This window comes from Rutidosis leptorrhynchoides, chromosome 6, assembly GCF_046630445.1.
Source record: "Rutidosis leptorrhynchoides isolate AG116_Rl617_1_P2 chromosome 6, CSIRO_AGI_Rlap_v1, whole genome shotgun sequence".
NCBI classification, from domain to species: domain Eukaryota; kingdom Viridiplantae; phylum Streptophyta; class Magnoliopsida; order Asterales; family Asteraceae; genus Rutidosis; species Rutidosis leptorrhynchoides.
The window spans coordinates 252,277,441-252,298,859 of NC_092338.1; positions in this window are offsets into that span (position 1 = coordinate 252,277,441).

The window sequence follows — 21,419 nt, forward strand, 5'->3', positions numbered from 1 at the left end:
TATATTATACTAACTCATGCATCAGTTCCCAACACTACTTCAAAAACATTCATAATTTAAACTCGGAGGTTTCAGAATTTAGAAACTAAAATAGTTTCTTTTATGATGTAACACATATAACGCGAAGAGATAAATAATATCAGACAAGTTTATTTATGAAGATATCTTCAGAAATATCGAAGATATTTATAATGAAAGTGAAGGAATTTCGTATGCACGAGAGACATATTAAATTAACGTGGCCACTATGTTATGATCCAAGTCGGGTCATACCTAATAACAAGCTTACCAACACTTTATATGTATTTATTTTAACGGATGGATTGTTAAATAAATACCCGACACTTGAACTTTAGAAAATCGGTTTTCTAAATTATAATCACTTGAGATAAATTATTTAGATAATTTATATATGATGTGGATTTAATTATTTATAGGTTTAAATAATTATGTTATGTTATCTTTTATAAAATGGTTTATAAAATTATTGCAAGTAACAAATACATATTTTTTTTATACATGTTTTATAAAATAATTACAAGTTTTATAAAATCATTCTTGTTATAAAATAATGGATGGTGGGCAGATTTTGGAGCCCCAAGAAAGCCTATCCCATGCTTATTCTTGTTGCTTTCCATAACACAACTCCACATATACATGTCCTTTGACTAGGAGCAACTAAGACATGCAAACATTTCAAGTGAGATAGCAAAAAAAACTGAAAATAGTCCCTTGAATGCAGCTGACTGCTGTGGCCTGTTTGTGCTCAAAAGGGGTTCAACATTTGGTTTTTGGTAGCTCTAATCAAGTGCTAATAAGTCCTAACTAAAGTACAAAGGTTTGGTAATTAAAGGCTTGGGGTATTACACACTTGAGGCTTCAAGTTAGAAGCTCTAAATCCATCATCTTCATCATCCATATTGCTGTCCAAATTCAGCTCCTAACTTATCTTAGAGGAGGTATAATATTCTTCCTTCTTTGTTATATGTAAGCATTATTTCATAACTTGATAACTATATGGAATTCAATTAAAATGGTTATGCATATAAACTTGTTTTCTTAGTAATTATGCTTCCGCTTGTTATAACTTAAAATGAATTGGTTTCATGATTTTATTAACATTAAGAAACTTGTTATTATGTTGAATTCTATCAATGGTATCTAGAGCCGAAGTCTATGAAATATGCTTCTTATATATGGTCTTTAAAACCCACCAACTTTGCATTCTATGTACATGCATGAAACTAGAATGTAAAAAATATTCGGGTTTGGGTGGGTTCATGATTTTGGCCGAATTTTAAGGGTTCCAAAAGTGGGTTTGGAACTTGCAAATTGGTCATATTTGTTGTATATTGTAGTTCACAATCAATGCCTTGACCTTATGATGTATGCATGTGTGTTTGAATGGTTGTAATATTCATTCAATTTGGTTTGTAAAATTAATTATTCATTTGGTATGTAATATTAATTTTGGTTATGTAATTTATTTTATATTTGGCATGTAAAATAGATTAGGTTGTAATTTCATTTTCTAGACAAAATGTATTAGGATATATTTTGTAACAAGATGAATATGCATGAAGATCACAAGGAAGAACACAAGAAGCATGTGGATGCAAGGTTGAGTGGGAGGTTAAAACCTCTTACTTTGTGTTTTACCCATTGACCGGTGGCATTTTGTTTTCGGCTAAACAAAATGTCTACCAATAGGCTTGTTTGTGAACATTTGTTTTGCATGCGTGGTTGTTTTAATTTCTTGTATGATTATGGATTGTGTATGTTACTACAACAAGTTATCACACAAGTTAACAACAAGCAAAACTACAATTTAATTGGTTAAATTATTAACTATATGCAATGAACAAAACGACAATTTAATCGGTTAAATTGAAATGGCTAAAAGGACATAATAAATGGTTATTAAGAACTAGAAACGGATTGCACATATAAAAAGGTTTATATCAAAGTAATAAAATTAGCATTATTACATGACATGAAAATGGATTTTCATATGTACCATACACTAAATGCATGTTGGTGTATGGCATAAAAGTTTTCTCAAACTAGAAATAATGGAAACTTAAAATCCCTTTTACAAGGTAAACAAGTTAAACGCCATCCTTTTATGTGACACTTAGACATATTAGGGAACTCATGATGGGATAAAGGTCACCTAACCGTCATGAACAAACTAATATGATTAAGGTGAATTTTGCATGCTTGTGGGATAAAGGTCACCTAACCACTTGTATGTTAAGTTTACACGTTTACACAAGTAGGACGACTTGATTTGGAAATCGTGAACTTAGGGTCACCGAAGCATGATGAACAAATAGGCGTTGATGGGATAATATGCCATGCAAAAGGATTGCATGATCCCATAACTTAGAAGTTGCAAAAGGATTGCAATTATCATATAATGACTACCTAGCTAAATCAAATGATGGGATAAAGGTCACCTAACCGAAATTTGGTTTACCGTTGGATTCTAAAATTTAATAAATATCAATTAGATTTAAAGGGTATTGATTGTTAAATTAAAATTGATACTTAAACAACTTTGTTAAATTTTGTAGATGGCCGCCAATAACAACAACAACATTCCTAACGCACCTATTAACTTTAACAACCTATCATTGAGGTCAATCCTTGAAAAGAAAAACTCAACCATACGAACTTCATGGATTGGTTCCGCAATCTAAGAATTGTCCTCAAACTTGAGGACAGGGCGTATGTGTTAGAAGAACCCATTCCCGATCAACCGGATGAGGATGATACGGAAGCCATGGCTTATTGGGAGAAATATTGCCCCGATTAGTTGCAAGTTTCTTGCCTCATGCTTGGGACTATGATACCTGAACTCCAAAAGGATTTTGAGCATCATAGTGCATATGACATGATCACACAGTTGAAGGAGATGTTCCTTCAACAAGCTCGTATCGAGCGCTTAGAAACGGTTCGAGCACTTCATGCATGTCGGATGGATGACACCCAATCCGTTTCATCTTATGTCCTTAAGATGAAAAGCCTGATTGATCGAGCCAACCGTCTAAATTGCAACGTGTCTAATGAATTAGCCACAGACCTTATCCTTAACTCATTGTCAAAGAGGTTTGACACATTCGTGTTAAATGGGATAAAAGCATTGGCGAATTACATGCCATGCTTAAGACGGCAGAAGCAAGCATGGGTAAAAGGGCTTCACCCGTGTTTACGATCAATGAAGGCGGGTCCAAAAACAATAACACTCCTAAACCGAAGGCGACTAAGATGAAAGGAACCACCTACAAAGGCAAGGGCAAGGGAAAGGGGAAGATGGTTACCCCAACCAACAACAAGAAGCAAAAGGTTGCTGGTAAAGCTAACCCCAAGGAAGATCCGTGCTTCGGTTGCGGTGAAATGGGTCACTGGAAATGAAACTGCCTGGTCTACCTTAAGGAGTTGAAGGAAAAGAGGGATGCAGGGCAAACCTCAGGTAATGTATATATGGTATACATTGAGCTTAGTATTACTTCTTCTAATACATGGGTATTAGACACAGGATGTGGAACTTATATTTGCAATTCTTTGCAGGGGTTCAAAAGAAGTGATCAGGATACGGGAACAACAAGTCTCTTCATGGGAAATGGAGCAAGGGTGCAAGTGAAAGCTCAAGGAGACTTTGTTTTGAAGTTACCAAGTGGTTTGGAGCTTATTTTGAAAAATGTTTTGTATGCACCTGATTTATCACGAAACATTATTTCTGTATCCCGTTTGAAACAATGTGGTTTTAATCTTAATTTCATTAATGATGATATCCATGTTTCTTTCAATAATGTGTTCTATTTTAAGGCTTCGCCTTCGAATGGTATTTATGAATTGGTTCATGATGACACATCATACAATAGCTCAATATACCATGCAAACACCAAGAAACTCAAAAGGGATTTGAGTGATTTCTACTTATGGCATTGTCGCCTTGGTCACATAAACAAGAACCGAATGCATACACTTCAAAAGAATGGACTTTTGAAATCAAATGAACTCGACTCGTTTGATGTATGTGAGTCTTGTTTACAAGGCAAAATGACTAAAGCACCTTTCAAAGGGACCTATGAAAGGGCTAAGGACTTATTGGGATTAATTCATTCGGATGTATGTGGACCCTTTAAGCCCATAACTAGGAATGGTGAAAGATACTTCGTTACTTTCATTGATGACTTCAGTCACTTCGGATATGTCTACTTGTTAAGACATAAGGACGAAACTTTTGAAGCATTCAAAGAGTATCAAAATGAAGTACAAAATCAACTCAATAAGACAATCAAGGTACTTCGTACCGATAGAGGAGGTGAATACCTAAGCGATGCTTTCCAAGATCATCTTAGAAGTTGTGGGATTATCTCACAACTCACTCCTCCTGGAACACCCCAACTGAATGGAGTTTCTGAAAGGAGGAACCGAACCCTAATGGATATGGTTCGATCTATGATGGCTAGAAGCTCGTTACCTCTATCATTTTGGGGTTATTGTCTATGCTCTGCGGCTCGTATTTTAAATATGGCCCCAACCAAGAAAGTGGAATGAACACCTCATGAGATGTAGTTTGGAAAACCTCCATCTCTATCATACTTAAAGGTATGGGGATGTGAAGCTTACCCTAAGCGTTACGTCCCTAATAAGTTAAATGCTCGATCCACAAAGTGTATCTTCATAGGATATCCCAAGGATAATATGGGATATTATTTCTATGATCCTTCCGAACAGAATGTATTTGTTGCTCGGAAGGCTGAATTCCTTGAAACTAAATTCCTAATGGAAGGTGATAGTGATAGAAAGATAGATCTTAAGGAGGTTCGAGATCAAGTAGATGATACACAATTGGTTGATACTAGCACTCAACATGAAAATGTTGAAAGTGATCAAATGGATGATCAAGATACACAAGACGTTCGCAAATCTGGTATGATTAGTAATCCTCCTGAGAGATATGGGTTTCTCATGGATGGTTGCTATGTGGTTGATTTGGATGAACCAACAAACTGCCAAGATGCTTTATCAAGGATTGATAAGGATAAATGGCAAGAAGCCATGAACGCTGAGATGCAATCCATGTATGACAACCAAGTTTGGGAACTGGTTGTACAACCTACTGGCTCAAGGCTAGTTGATTGTAAATGGCTTTTCAAAATGAAAACCGACATACATGGAAACTTGGATACATATAAAGCTAGACTTGTAGCAAAAGGTTTCACTCAAACTCAAGGGGTTGACTATGATGAAAATTTTTCGCCGGTGGCAATGCTAAAGTCTATTAGGATATTATTTGCCATTGCTGCTCATTATGATTATGAAATATGGCAAATGGATGTCAAGACCGCTTTCCTAAATGGATATCTTGTGGAAGATGTCTATATGGTTCAGCCTGAAGGTTTTGTTGATCCAAAATATCCTAAAAAGGTATGCAAGTTAAAGAAGTCAATCTACGGATTGAAACAAGCGTCTAGAATGTGGAATCATCGTTTTAATGAGGAAGCCGAGAAATTTGGCTTCATTAAAAATGGTGATGAAGCTTGTGTATATAAGAAAGCTAGTGGGAGCACTATCATGTTCCTTGTACTATATGTGGATGATATATTGTTATTTGGAAATGATATTCCGGCAATGCAAGGAGTTAAAACTTGGCTAAGTAAATGCTTCTCCATTAAGGATCTTGGAGAAGCACAATACGTTTTGGGGATTGGGATCTACAGGAATAGATCCAAGAAACTGATAGGTTTGAATCAAAGTGCATACATTGAAAAAGTCTTGAAAAGGTTCAAGATGGAGAACTCTAAGAGTGGTTTGGTACCTATTCAAAGAGGAACACCTCTCAGTTCATCTCAGTGCCCTACCACGAAAGATGAACAAGAGAGAATGAAGAGAGTCCCTTATGCATTTGCTATTGGGTCAATCATGTATGCAATGATATGCACTAGAGTGGATGTGTCATGCGTCCTAAGCTTGACAAGTAGATACCAGAATAACCCAGGAAACTGTCATTGGATTGCGGTTAAAAGTATATTGAAATACCTTAGGAGGACTAAGGATATGTTTCTAATATATGGATCTGGTGAGGAGGAACTTGCTGTAAAAGGTTACGTGGACGCGAGTTTCCAAACTGATCGAGATGATTCTCGATCACAATCGGTTATGTCTTCACATTAAATGGAGGTGCGGTCTCTTGGAAGAGTTCAAAACAGGATGTTGTTGCCTTATCCACTATAGAGTCAGAGTACATTGCCGCCTCATTGGCAGCTCAGGAAGCTGCATGGATGAAGAAATTTATCGACGACTTAGGAGTAGTCCCTTCCATTCAGGACCCTCTTGAGATCTTTTGTGACAACGAGGGTGCGATTGCTCAAATCAAAGAACCTCGTGCTCACCAAAAGACCCGTCACATTGAGCGGAGATTCAACTACATAAGGGATGAAGTTGAAAAGGGAAAGATATGTATTCACAAAGTTCACACAGATCTTAATATAGCAGATCCTCTCACGAAGCTCTTACATGGATCAAAACATACAGGACATGTTTGTGCATTAGGGCTTCGATATTCTAGTGATTGGTCATGATCTGTTTTAAGTATTGTAACGGAACGAAATTTTTCGAACTCATTAATATAATTATGGTATTAATTTATTTTGAGTCATGTTCCTATTTTTCATATTTTATCCATGAATAAGTAATTATTCTAAATTCCGTAGTCGATCACATTCGTGGGAACAAGTGTGAGGCTTAGACTATTATGAACTTGGATTGGTATACATTCACGGACTGAATGTGGGGCAAGGTTGCTACCAAGGTTCATAGATATTTGTGGGATGCAAATATTGGAAGACCCGCCCTCAAGATTTGCTAAATGGAGCCTTTGTGGTTGATCACATATAATCTTGAGTAAAGACGAATATCATGATATCCTCTGACCTGAGATACATATTGGGTTCAGATATTTACCAAGTAGTGTGCCTTGATTCTTTCCTTTGCTATTCTGAAATATGGTAGTTCATAAGGAAGAGCTCAGGTACAATGCAAGGTACATATTTAGGACGTATGTAGTCAAGATAGAATTTGTCCCTCTTATTCGTTGAGAGTCAGATGTCTAAGGCCTGATAAAGTTAAATCTAGAAGAGAGTGATCACTCTGTGTCTCTTGGATTTAACATGACATCTAGGATGAAAGAAAATAATGAAAGATTCACCTATTCATATTCGAGATGGGAACTCGAAGAGGGTGATGTTATTGAATGGCACAAAGTCATAACATATTGGGGGTGATGGACGGTCGTTAGGTGGTATCCATCACTTGCATTAACTTCTTATGTTTCTCGTGCAAGTGGGAGATTGAAGGAATTTCATATGCCCGAGAGACATATTAAATTAACGTGGCCACTATGTTATGATCCAAGTCGGGTCATACCCAATAACAAGCTTACCAACACTTTATATGTATTTATTTTAACGGATGGATTGTTAAATAAATACCGGACACTTGAACTTTAGAAAATCGGTTTTCTAAATTATAATCACTTGAGATAAATTATTTGGATAATTTATATATGATGTGAATTTAATTATTTATAGGTTTAAATAATTATGTTATGTTATATTTTATAAAATGGTTTATAAAATTATTGCAAGTAACAAATACATATTTATTTTATACAAGTTTTATAAAATAATTACAAGTTTTATAAAATCATTCTTGTTATAAAATAATGGATGGTGGGCAGATTTTGGAGCCCCAAGAAAGCCTATCCCATGCTTATTCTTGTTGCTTTCCATAACACAACTCCACATATACATGTCCTTTGACTAGGAGCAACTAAGACATGCAAACATTTCAAGTGAGATAGCAAAAAAAACTGAAAACAGTCCCTTGAATGCAGCTGACTGCCGTGGCCTATTTGTGCTCAACAGGGGTTCAACATTTGGTTTTTGGTAGCTCTAATCAAGTGCTAATAAGTCCTAACTAAAGTACAAAGGTTTGGTAATTAAAGGCTTGGGGTATTACACACTTGAGGCTTCAAGTTAGAAGCTCTAAATCCATCATCTTCATCATCCATATTGCTGTCCAAATTCAGCTCCTAACTTATCTTAGAGGAGGTATAATCTTCTTCCTTCTTTGTTATATGTAAGCATTATTTCATAACTTGATAACTATATGGAATTCAATTAAAATGGTTATGCATATAAACTTGTTTTCTTAGTAATTATGCTTCCGCTTGTTATAACTTAAAATGAATTGGTTTCATGATTTTATTAACATTAAGAAACGTGTTATTATGTTGAATTCCATCAGAAAGACACGATGATATCTTAGAATTTTTGACGAAGAAATTTATTCACGATTATTTAGATCGATTAAGGAGCAAAGTATTCGCTAAAGATTTCATCAGGACAGAATCATCAGGATTCTTTATGTACAAGTTTAGTCCTTGTGATTTGTTCAGATTCTCCTTCATGGTTTGCTTAATCCATTTTCCAGTACAAACTTTCCATTGAGTGTTCCCATCACTCCATTCTTTATCATCTAACTTTTGACTGTGAAGGCAGTCTTCAGTTTTCACTGCTTCCTCAGCTTTCAAAATTCAGAGTATTGATTCGCAGACTTGGTGCTTTTCAGAATTTCAGAATGAAAGGTCATTATTCTAAGAGATAGAGGTTATATGTATACATATAACTATTGATGTAGACACGTTACGAGATTTGAAATACTGATTGCGGATTCTCGGTAACTGGTATGTCAATTCTCGTTACAAGATGCGGATGTGTATATGATAGGGTTTTAATGAACAATTACCATGGTTCATTGGAGAGTCTTAAGCCAATGAGTAATGAAGTTTCTGGTAAGTTTACTACTAACGTGGTGCAATATAAACGATTCTTCAGTAATGATGACGAAAGGCAAACTCGTATATCAAGGTTATAATAAGCTAATTCGAATGAAAATTCGAAGTTGACTTGCTGGAGCTGTGACAAAATTGGCTATCACGAACAGGAGTTGCAAGGTTGTTTTCGGTAATAATAATGCTAAAGGAATTAGCACAGCTATATGTTAAACGTTTACTCAGTTTTCGATCGTTTTTCAGGTGCATAACTATATGCATAAATCTTTCCTTCTGTAGATGAAGTGCGGTTGGTTCATCCTCTCGATTGAAGTGTTTTCAAGAATTATGAAATGTTTGAATGCAGATTGGAATCGTCAAGATACAAATGAGGTTTAAGATGAAATTAAGTGGCAGACTTGAAGAATTGTTTAGTTTCATATGTTATAATCAATATTTTAATTCATTTTAATTGTCCAATGTTTTCTTCATCATGCCACTTGTTGGATTCTGATAAGTCAAAATCCAAATATGAAATCGAATAAAATGGTTATTTTGTGGTGAACGGATTCGTATATCTGGGGATGTAAGTACGATGGTAAATGACTGTTGAATCTGATTTGAAGAATGTACAGTGTAACTTATTAATGTGAAATCTAAATATTCCTCGGGTATTACCTACCCGTTAAAATATTTTCACCATTAACAGTTTGTACGAAAGAATTTTTTTTTTCACAATCTTTATGAAAATATATATACATATATATTTTCTTCAGATGTAATTATGGATTTAATGAGTCAATATAATATTAGACTCATTTGATTTTCGATTTGAGCTAGAATAAGTAATCTCTAAAACTATTAGGAACCACATATTCTTCGCAGAATATTAATGAAGTCATGGATTAATACTTCATCGTTAATTATTAGGATCCACATATTTTTCGCAGAATATTAATGAAGTTATGGATCAATACTTCATCGTTAATTATTAGGATCCACATATTCTTCGCAGAATATTAATGAAGTTATGGATCAATACTTCATCGTTCATTGCTGTTGGTACTCCTTGGTATCTATGGTGTGTATGACGTTGATGTTCGTGGGACAGATTGTGAATTTTAGGCTTGGGATGCGGATGTTGTTGTTGGTGGTACTGTTGATGCCGGTACTGTTGTTGAAGCTGGTACATTTTGTACCATATTTTTCAAATTGATTACTCGAGCGTGAAGTTCGTTGACTTCTTCTATTACGCCGGGATGATTGGCTGTTTGAACAAGTGGATGAATTAGGTTTAGAATTGTAGATATTATGTAATCGTTGCGAGATATCTTGGCGATGAGGGTGAAAATGGTGTTTCGGATAGGTTCGCCGGTAAGTGATTCAGGTTTCTTGCTAAGAGGTGAATTTGGTTAGTGGAAATGATTGCCTTCTTTTCGTCTTATTGATTAAGTTGACTACGAACTCAGCCCCGATTCATCCAGAATTGACGATGGCTGATTGGTTGATTCATTCTGGTTACACTGCTTTCGGAGTTCGAGTGGAAATCCATATCGGAATCGCTGTCGAAATCCGAGGAACTTGAACTGGTTGCAGAATTCATCTAGCATGGTTAGATAAAGGATTTTCGATGTGAAATGAATTTCGGATATCGGATGATATTCTAATTACATAGAATACCTAATACTTATATATAGTACCGAAGATTTCGTAGATTAAGGAGGATATTAAGGAGATGTGTCAGACAAGGTTTAATGTGATGGGATATGAATTTTTCTGTACACCATCTATGCAATAATTGCAATAAGATGCGTCGAGACTGAAAATGATAGGTAGATATTTTTCTACATGGAATGATATGCAAAACTTTTGACATGCAGACCAGGTTCAAGTCCAGACTCATTAATGTAACCTAACAACTTCTAGGTCGAAGTCCAGACTCACTAATGCATCCTAACAGCTACATGTTAGACACACTAATGCAGACCTGGTTCGCTAAGACCACCGCTCTGATACCACATGTCATACCCCGTCCAAAATCTTCTGAATGAATACAATAACACATGGTACCATCGCGATGAACTGACTTCTATATGCCATGAACGACTCCATGTAATATCTTTTAAATGAACAATTGCACAGCGGAAGATTTCTTTCAGACCTGAGAATAAACATGTTTGAAAAGTGTCAACCAAAAGGTTGGTGAGTTCATAGGTTTATCATAAAACAATAAAATTCATCATTTTGATTGACCACAAGATTTAAATCCTGCATGGTACAAATGGGCCCGAATCCTGTACCCACCTGTAATGCACATGCGATATCTTTTAAATACAGTACACCTTTCTCATGTACGAAATCATCTTTCATAAATCTTAGTAACCGTACACATATCTTGTGCACAAAAATAACATACACATAACCTGTGTATAAAATCATTCTCTCGATACATAACATTCACTTCAATTGGTGGCAATTATCATGTCCACATAATTCAATGGTGGTAATTATCATGTCCACATAATTCAATAATGATCCGCAGAACTTCTGTCTGCATAATAATTCATTCAAGGAATGTTTTGCTTGTGTCTATCTCGTCAAACATTTATAATAGCATTTCATGTATTCGCAGTTCAATATATACTTCAAAAGCATTTAATAAAGCAGTTGTAAAAACAACGCATGTATTCTCAGTCCCAAAAATATAAAGAGTAAAAGGGAGCAAATGAACTCACGATACGATATTTTGTAGTAAAAATATGCATATGACGGAATTGAAGAATGCAAGGTTGGCCTCGGATTCACGAACCTATATCAAGTATATATATTAACACATTGTAATATTATTTAGCTAAGTTTATATCGTATTAAGACTAATATCTTTATACATATTCATATTAATACTTATAATTTGTTATAATATATATATATATATATATATATATATATATATATATATATATATATATATATATATATGATATGTAATTTGATTAATGTTATATTACTATGAATGATATTAGTTAAAAACATGATATTATGTAATATTAGTATATTTATGATATAGGTAATAAATATATTTTAGATAAATAATATTTGTTGTAATAGTAATAATAATATTAATAGTGATATTAATAATAATAATGATAGTTTTAATGAAAATAAAATGATGATTTTAGTAAGTACGATAATTTTACTAATAATGATATTTTTAACAATAAGGATACTTTTAATAATAATAATAATAATAATAATAATAATAATAATAATAATAATAAGAATAATAATAATAATAATAATAATCATAATAATAATAAAAATAATAATTCTACCTCAAAAATAAGGTTTCTAAAAAGAATTACCATAGCCCAGACTCGAACCCGCGACCTCTCACTCCCCATCAATGCCCTTATCCATAACACCAACTGCTTCCTTCTAATTTATTCCTCAGATTAAATTCTTTTAACCCCTGTCTGACTGTATCCTTCTGCTTCATCATCTAAAAAAAAATAAAAACTCTACAGCTCCCCAGGCTCGAACCTGTGACCTTCTGAATAAGCACAAACATACCTAACCATCAGTCTGTCTATCATCCTTCTGAATTAGATGATACCTGATATCTTATAATTCTTGTTCCTGTTCTCTTCTTCTTAATCTATTATCATCATACCTTAATCAATTTCTATCTTATTCATCATCTTCTTTACTTCATCATCAAGTTTGTTTATCATCTTCCTCTTCTAATAACCATCACCTCGTCATCTATCCTACTTGCTACTCCAAATTAATTATCATTGCTTTCATAATCATTTATCATCATCTACATTTATTACGTATTCACTTATTCCGACCTCGTTTATCATCTCCCTTCATATTCACTTTCGTGGAAAGGAAATAGAAGTAGAAACAACTCATCGTTATCATCACTTGACCTACATGTGATCATCATCATCTTTGCATCACCATAATAACAATCAATCAAGTTTTCGTTTTCATCATTTCCTACAGCAACCATTGGCCCAATACACACCCAAGAACACGCCCCCACTGAATATAAACTCTTAGGCCCACAGAAAAACTAAGGTATGGTGGCCCAATGCTAATAAGGAGTCCGCTAGCTAGAACTATGCAATAAGGATTCGGTATTTTTGCACGTGGGTAAGAGGATGAATTTGGTATTTTTCTGATCCACTATAATCCCATCTAAACCATCACTTTTTCTTTAATCCTTTCGGCATCATCATTCCATCAGCATTATCGTGTCACCATCCACATATATCCATTACTCATCATCATTCGCGAATATAACATAAATGAAACGAAAAACAGCCCACAACCATGCTGCAGTAGCGGTGATTCAGAAAAAAAATGAAAAAAAAGAATATGAAAAAAAATATATCATGTATATAGTAGTGGAGTCGGTTACTTTGCTAATTGCTTTATATAATGACATGTTTCATAAATTATAGCATTATTATTCTCCTACTTGCTCCACTAGCAAAATTGATGGTAAGTGGGTTGTCCCACGGTTGGTAAATGTCGGGCAAGAAGGCAGAAGAAAAGAAAACACACGTATGTATTTAACTCGAGTTCTTTGCAACAAATGGGTGTTGTTCTTGGACAGTTTACGATTGAAGGAGAGGAAGAAAGATAGTGAGATATTGAGAGAGATAGATATAGAGTGAGAGGTGGGTGTGGTGGTTCTCCGTTTGCTTGTGAACAAAACAGAAGGAAATAAATGAGAGAGAGAGAGAGAGGATGAGGGAGAGAGATGTGATGCCCCGTACAAAACCATCGTGTACGAATCATCAACAAGAGGATCATTACAAGGTCAAACACTATATGCTAACTCAAAATACGTTTGCATTCATGATAAAAGGTGACGTCATAACTAACGTCGAATGTTTTACATCAAAAGTATGCTTTAACGAATAGAAGCATGGATAATAGTATGTGACCCATAGGTCGTTACAAATCATAGTTTCAAAAGTAATAATGTTTATGAATGATAGATAAACGGTCATGCGGTGACATTTCTAATGCCTCGGGTGTCTACAGTAAGACTTGTACAACAGCGGAAGCGGCTAACCTTAAGCACCTAAGAAAAACATGCTTAAAAACGTCAACACAAAGGTTGGTGAGCTATAGTTTAAGTATAACAGTATGTAAGGTAGTCCACGAGATTTTAGTGCTACAAAGAGCGTTTCAAAACAGTATGATAAAGTATATGTTTAACCGTGGGCACTTGGTAACTAACTTAACGTTTATACCCCCTGAAAGTACACTTGGCAAGTGCGTATGTATACGAAGTATTAAACACTCATTAAATGCTAGCGCAACTAGCCCGAGTGGGGATGTCAAACCCTATGGGTCCATATCTAAGATTCGCGTTCACCGGTTCAAAAACCGATGACTAAACGTTACCGAGCTAAAGGGAATGTTTATGCCATTGTATAACCCACACATATATAAGTTTAAGTACTCGTGCCTAGTATGTAAAAATATAAAATGAGCATGTATTCTCAGTTCCCAAAATAGTTAAAGTAAAAAGGAATGCTATAACTCACAGTGGTAAAGTAGTGGTAAAGTCGAGTCGGGAAATAAGCAAGTACGTAGGTCCGGAAAGTCCTCAACCTAAGTCAAATAGTACTAAGTCAGTAAATCGTCTCAATAGGTTTAAAAGTATGTAAATTAGGTCTTAAAGGTCATCATCATTCATCATCAAACAAAAGGTGTAAAGTAAGTTTCGTTTATGAAAGAAGTTTAAAACAAAGGCTGACTTCGGTCAGTCACCACGGCCTCTATACCTACTGAAATTAGGTGAGACCAGTGGCCATGGCTCCGTATATGAGTCCTTTAGTTGTGGTAAAACTTCCATAAGCAAACTCGTCTTCTATTGACCGTGGCGACAGTTTAAGTGCGAGTAGGTCAGAATTTTCAGCACAACGTTAAAAGACATAGTGACACTCGGAGGGCCATAAATCCTAAACCGTAACACGGATTAAGACAAGTCCTAAATGAAAAGTTATCTAATCGAACAGAGCTAACTGAAAATCATCTTTACAGTAGCCCAGGTCGTACTGATCAGACCCAGAAACAGTAAAACAGTAGGTTCCGGTGGGTTTCTTGGTACTCGATGCTTATCACGGTTCTCATCCTTGATGCATATAGCTTCAAGTGTACAAATCGTTGATGTGTTTGCATCATCTTAACCAAGGTTTCACCATGATAGCACAAGTGCAAGTCTAAGATATTTAGCACAACTCACTTAAGTGTTGCAAGTATTTTGATGAACCAAAGTTACATTAAAGTCTTAGATTTAACACATACATGAAATATAAAAATAATATTGAACTACAAACTTGAAAGTAAACTAACTAATCAAGATCTTAAGATGTAGAACATAGTTCTTAGTTAGATCTTGAAGATCCAAGACCCAAAGGTCTAGATCTAAAGTTATTAAGTTAAATCCTAAGTAATAATACTTGAATCTTTACTTTAATGAAACCATAAGTTACAAAACTTAGATTATCATCTTGTAAAGTGTATGTAAGCTCATAAGCTCTTGATTATGACAAAGTTAGAAGACCATAAGCTATATAAACTTAGATCTTACATAAGTATTTGAAGTTATAACTAGAAAGTTATACTTCTATGTTCTTGAACTTTTAAAGTTAACTTTAGTTCAAGATTAATGAGATCAAAGTTAACTAGTAACACTTGACCAACAAGAACCTGAATCACGAAATTAAAGTGCAAGTAAATGAAGTAATAAACTAAATAAACAAGTTAATAAGTAATGGTTGTTCATACTTTTAAAGATTCAACCAAAGCTTTGATCTTTAAGGAAGTAGACTTTAAGTTTACTTCATGAACACAAGTATGACTTTACAACACATGAACTTACAATCTTTAAAACAATAAATGTAGAATATAAACTAGGAAGTTTTGTTCTTGCTTGTTCTTGTAAATACAAGATAAAATGAAGAATCAAACTAAAGAGTTTGGTTCTTAACAACATGTAAGTAAACAACTAACAACTAGTAAGTAAGTAAACCATAAACAAGAACAAATAACAAACAAGCAAATGATGATGATTATGGGTGTTTGGTTCGGTTTTTAGCAAAGAAAAGAAGAGAGAAATGAGCTTGTTACTTACAAGAATTAGAGAGAAAAATGGAGAGAAAAGAATACAAGTGTATGTGTGTGTGAGAAATGAAAAGAGATACAAGTAATATGTAACAAAAAAAAAAAAGATTTTGAGCTCCCCATGGCCTACAAAGGCTGACGGTTTGAATGGGGGAGGGAGAAGAAAATTGCCCACTAGTCTCTTGCGTGTTAAAGTCTTAAAAGATGGTTACTAGAGGTGTTTGCATGGGAAAGGTGTAAGTAACTAGATTCTTTACACATAACTAATCTTGTTAAGTCTTAAGTAATACTTGTATGCTAGTAATGGGCTAATTAGTCCATTAAGGTGAGTAGAGTGGGCTCTTAAGTCCATTAACACTAATAAAAGCCCAAGTTCCATTAGTTAACAAATAAATCCAATAGAAGCCCAAGTAATTAACTAATAACCTTAGTTAATTAAAATGATTTATAAAATTAATCATGAATGTAAATAATACTCGAAAATATTATTCGTGTAATGTACGTGTGTCACAAAGACGTTTCGGGCATTTAAAGTCAAGTATGGTAACACGTAAATGTATAACAATACATTCATTTAATCACAAGTATTAATAATAATTATTAATAAATAAACGTTGGAAAATCCAGGGTCATTACATTACCCACCTGTTAAAGAAAATATCGTCCCGGAATTTTAAGCTTAGGTAGAAGGAGGAGTCGGGAAAAGGTGAGGATACTTCTGCATCATTTGATCCTCTCGTTCCCAAGTAAACTCAGGTCCTTGTTTGGCATTCCATCGTACTCGTACAATCGGAATCTTGTTGCATTTCAAAGTTTTGATCTCACGATCCATAATTTCAACAGGCTCTTCCACGAAGTGGAGTTTGTCATCAATAGTAAGTTCTTCAAGTGGTATGATAAGTTCGGGTGCAGCAAGACACTTCTTCAAGTTTGACACGTGGAAGGTAGGATGAACTGAGCTCAATTGTGCTGGTAGATCCAAACGGTATGCAACGGGTCCAACACGTTCCAAGATTTCCCAAACGAATCACACCTTTCCAAGGTGCAACCTTCAACATCACACGGTTACTGACATTGAATTCAAAGTCCTTATGTTTACGATCAGCATAACTCTTTTGACGATCACGGCCCGTCTTAAGTCTAGCTTGAATCTGGGCAATCTTCTCTGTTGTTTCATGGACTACCTCGGGTCCGGTGATTTGATTTTCGCCCACGTCGGCCCAACAAATAGGAGATCGGCACTTGCGGCCATACAATGCTTCAAAAGGTGCGGCATTAATGCTTGAGTGATAACTGTTGTTGTAAGAAAATTCGGCGAGTTGCAAATGCCTTTCCCAGGCCTTTCTGAAATCAATAACACATGCATGCAACATGTCTTCCAAGGTCTGAATCGTTCGTTCACTTTGCCCGTTGGTTTGTGGGTGATAAGCAGTACTCATGTCGAGACGGGTTCCCATGGCTTCTTGTAAGGAACGCCAAAATCTGGAAGCAAAACGGGGATCGCGATTTGAGATGATCGATAAAGGTACACCATGACGAGATACAACCTCTTTGATGTATAATTTAGCAAGTCTCTCCATCGTATCCGTTTCCTTCATGGCTAAAAAGTGTGCAGATTTGGTAAGGCGGTCAAAAATAACCCAGATGGTATCGTATCTGCCCACTGTCTTTGGTAGCTTGGTGATAAAATCCATTGTTATCCTTTCCCACTTCCATTGTGGGATTTCTGGTTGCTGAAGTAATCCAGAGGGCTTCTGATGTTCGGCCTTAACTTTCGAACAAGTCAAACACTTACCAACATAAGTTGCAACGTCCTTCTTAATATTCGGCCACCAGTACTGTTCTTTAAGGTCGTGGTACATTTTTCCCACTCCGGGATGAATCGAATATCTCGATTTGTGCGCTTCATCAAGTATAAGGTTTCGTAGATCTCCATAACAAGGTACCCAAATTCTTTCGGCATAACATCGGAGCCCAGTATCCCTAACCTCGAATCGAGAAACAAGAATGTTCAAATGTTCCTGAGATATATTCTCCTCCTTGAGAGCCTCATCTTGGGGTACTCGGATCTAGCTGTTGAGATTCGAATGGATGGTGATGTTCAGAGCCCTAACACGAAGAGGTGTCGTCCTCTCCTTTCGGCTTAAAGCGTCAGCTACAACATTGGCCTTGCCAGGATGATAGCGAAGTTCACAATCATAGTCGTTTAGCATCTTGATCCATCGACACTGTCTCATATTCAGTTGCTTTTGATCAAAGATGTGCTGGAGGCTCTTGTGGTCGGTGAAAATAGTGCTCTTAGTTCCATACAAATTGTGTCTCCACAATTTGAGCTTAAAGACGACGGCTCCAAGTTTGAGATCATGAGTAGTGTATTTCCGCTCGTGAATCTTCAGTTGATGAGAAGCATAGGCAATAACCTTTGATCGTTGCATCAGTACACAACCAAAACCACTTTTCGATGCATCACAATAAACGACAAAATCGTCACTGCCTTAAGGAAGTGATAAGATAGGTGCGGTGGTTAACTTCTTCTTCAAAGTTTGGAATGCTGATTCGTGTACGGGTTCCCAAATGAACTTCTTCCCTTTGTGAGTCAACGCGGTCAAAGGACGTGCAATCAGAGAGAAACCTTCAATAAACCTTCGGTAGCAACCGGCGAGGCCTAGAAATTAGCGAATGTGCGTCGGGGCAGTGGGGGTCTCCCACTTGCTGATAGCTTCAATCTTGGTGGGGTCAACTTTAATACCCTGGTCGCTCACAACATGACCCAAAAATTGGACTTCCTTCAACCAAAATTCACACTTGGAGAATTTCGCATAAAGTTACTCTTGCCTCAAGAGTTCAAGCACTAATCAAAGATATTGCTCATGCTCTTCTTCGCTCTTAGAGTAGATGAGGATATCATCTATGAAGACGATAACGAACTTATCCAGGTATGGCTTGCAGACACGATTCATGAGATCCATGAACACGGCAGGTGCGTTGGTTAAACCGAATGGCATCACGAGAAACTCATAATGACCATAACGAGTTTTGAATGCAGTCTTTATCACATCGCTTTCCTTCACCCTCAACTGGTGATAACCGGATCGCAAATCGATCTTAGAGTAAACGCCCGATCCTTGTAGCTGATCGAAAAGATCGTCAATTCGGGGGAGAGGATATCGATTCTTGATCGTCAATTTGTTGAGTTCACGGTAGTCGATACACATACGAAAGGATCCTTCCTTCTTCTTCACAAACAAAACAGGTGCGCCGCAAGGCGAGAAACTTGGTTGGATGAATCCATGGTCTAGTAGTTCTTGTAACTGGCTCCGTAACTCTTGCATTTCTGAAGGTACGAGCCGATAAGGTGTGCGAGCTACAGGTGCAGCTCCTGGCACTAAATCGATCTGAAACTCTACTGCTCTCGGCGGCGGTAATCCAGGCAATTCTTCAGGGAAGACATCATAAAATTTGTTCACAATTCGAATGTCGTTCACACTCTTCACCTAGGTTTCTACCGTTTTCACGTGTGCTAGGACAGCAAGACGTCCCTTCTTCATGATCTTTTGCGCTTTCACGCAACTAATGAGGTTCAGCTTCGAGGTACATCTTTCTCCGTAAGATCAGTGGCTCACCATCTCCTTGTGGTATACGAAGAGCTTTATCTCCACAGATAATATTGGCCCTTATCTTGGTCAACGAATCCATACCGACGGTCACGTCAAAACTTCCCAATTTGATGGGTATCAAATCAATTTTGAATTCCGCACCAGCTATGTTGATAATAGCTCCTCGACTAATGTGGTCAACTTTTTCAAGTTTACCGTTGGCTACTTCGACAAGCATACTTTCTTTTAATGTGACTAACGACCAATTAATCTTATCGCAAAAGTGTCTACATACATAACTTCTATCGGCACCAGTATCAAATAGGACAGAAGCTAAAAGATTGTTGATAGTGAATATACCTGTCACCAAATCGGGATTCTCGCGTGCATCCCTTGCATTAACGTTGAAAGCTCTACCACGCGGTGGTCCACCGTATTTTCTTTTGTTGGGGCACGCATTTCTGAAATGGCCCGTTTATCCGCTTTCGTAGCACTTTTTAGGTCCATTGGTGTTCGGCTTCCCATTCAAAGTGGCGACCTTGCAGTCCTTCCCGATATGCCCAGTCCGTTGGTACTTTCCACAAACAACATTACAATACCCAGTATGGTGCTTGTAGCACCGCTTGCATTGTGGTCAGGTTCCCTTATAGTTGGGGTTTGAGTTGGTGTTCGGATTGGGGTTTCCACCGTTGTTGTTTCCTCTGAAACCCTCATGTCGTTTCGACGGGTTCTGATCATAGGTCCATCCCCTGTTGTTATCCCATTTGCGCTTCTCACTACTACCCGCTTCAGACTTAGCCTTTTTCGGTTCATCGATGATAATTTGGTTCATTAAAGTATGCGCCATGCGCATTGCCTACGGGAGATTAGGTGGCTTGGACGAGGTGACGTTTCCCTTAATGGACTTAGGAAGTCCCCACAAATATCTTTCCATACGCTTGAATTCCGGGGTGACCATGGTAGGACACATCAGGGCTAGTTCCAAATATCTACGATTGTAACCATCGAGGTCATTTCCCACAACCTTCAACTGCATAAACTCAATCTCCATCTTCTGGATCTCGGTCCTAGGGCAATATTCCTCAATCAGGGCCCCTTTGAATTCCTCCCATGGAGTAGCAAATGCCTCATCAATACCTTTTGCTTGAGCCAACGTGTTCCACCACGTTAGTGCGCCGTCAGACTGAGTGCATGAAGCAAACTTGGTTTTATTCGCCTCTGAACAGTTACTAACTCGAAACACAGATTCTAATTTCTCGAACCATCTAGTGAGACCAACCGGCCCCTCTGTTCCACTGAAGTTGTGGGGTTTGCAGCTTTGGAACTCTTTGTACGTGCACCCATTACGAATGGGCTGAATAACTGGTGGCGGTGGCGGTGGAGCTTGGTGGTTTCTTTCCGCTAAAGCTGCGGTGACTCGCTCATTGATCATATCCTCGATTTGGATTGCGGTAGGTGTGGATCATCCGTTGGCCATGGTTTTCTAAACAAAATTTTTGACTCAAGTCAAAACCCAGTATTCAAATAGTAATAATACAGTATATGGTAACCAACATGGAATCAACACATCACATGTTTATTAAGTAATGCAATCCAGGTACAAATACCACAGAATCATACAGTAACGTAAATAGAACATCGTGCAAGAATTTAATAACACAAAGTTCCATTCATTAATAATAAGTTGCATACATCAGCATCGGTTCATACAATACATTAGTAATACATAAATCTACAACTAGATTATATAATGAAATCTACTACAAAAGCCCTAAGGTGAAGGTGGGTGTAGGATGTCCAATACGTGGGACATCTGGTCCTCGAGCTCA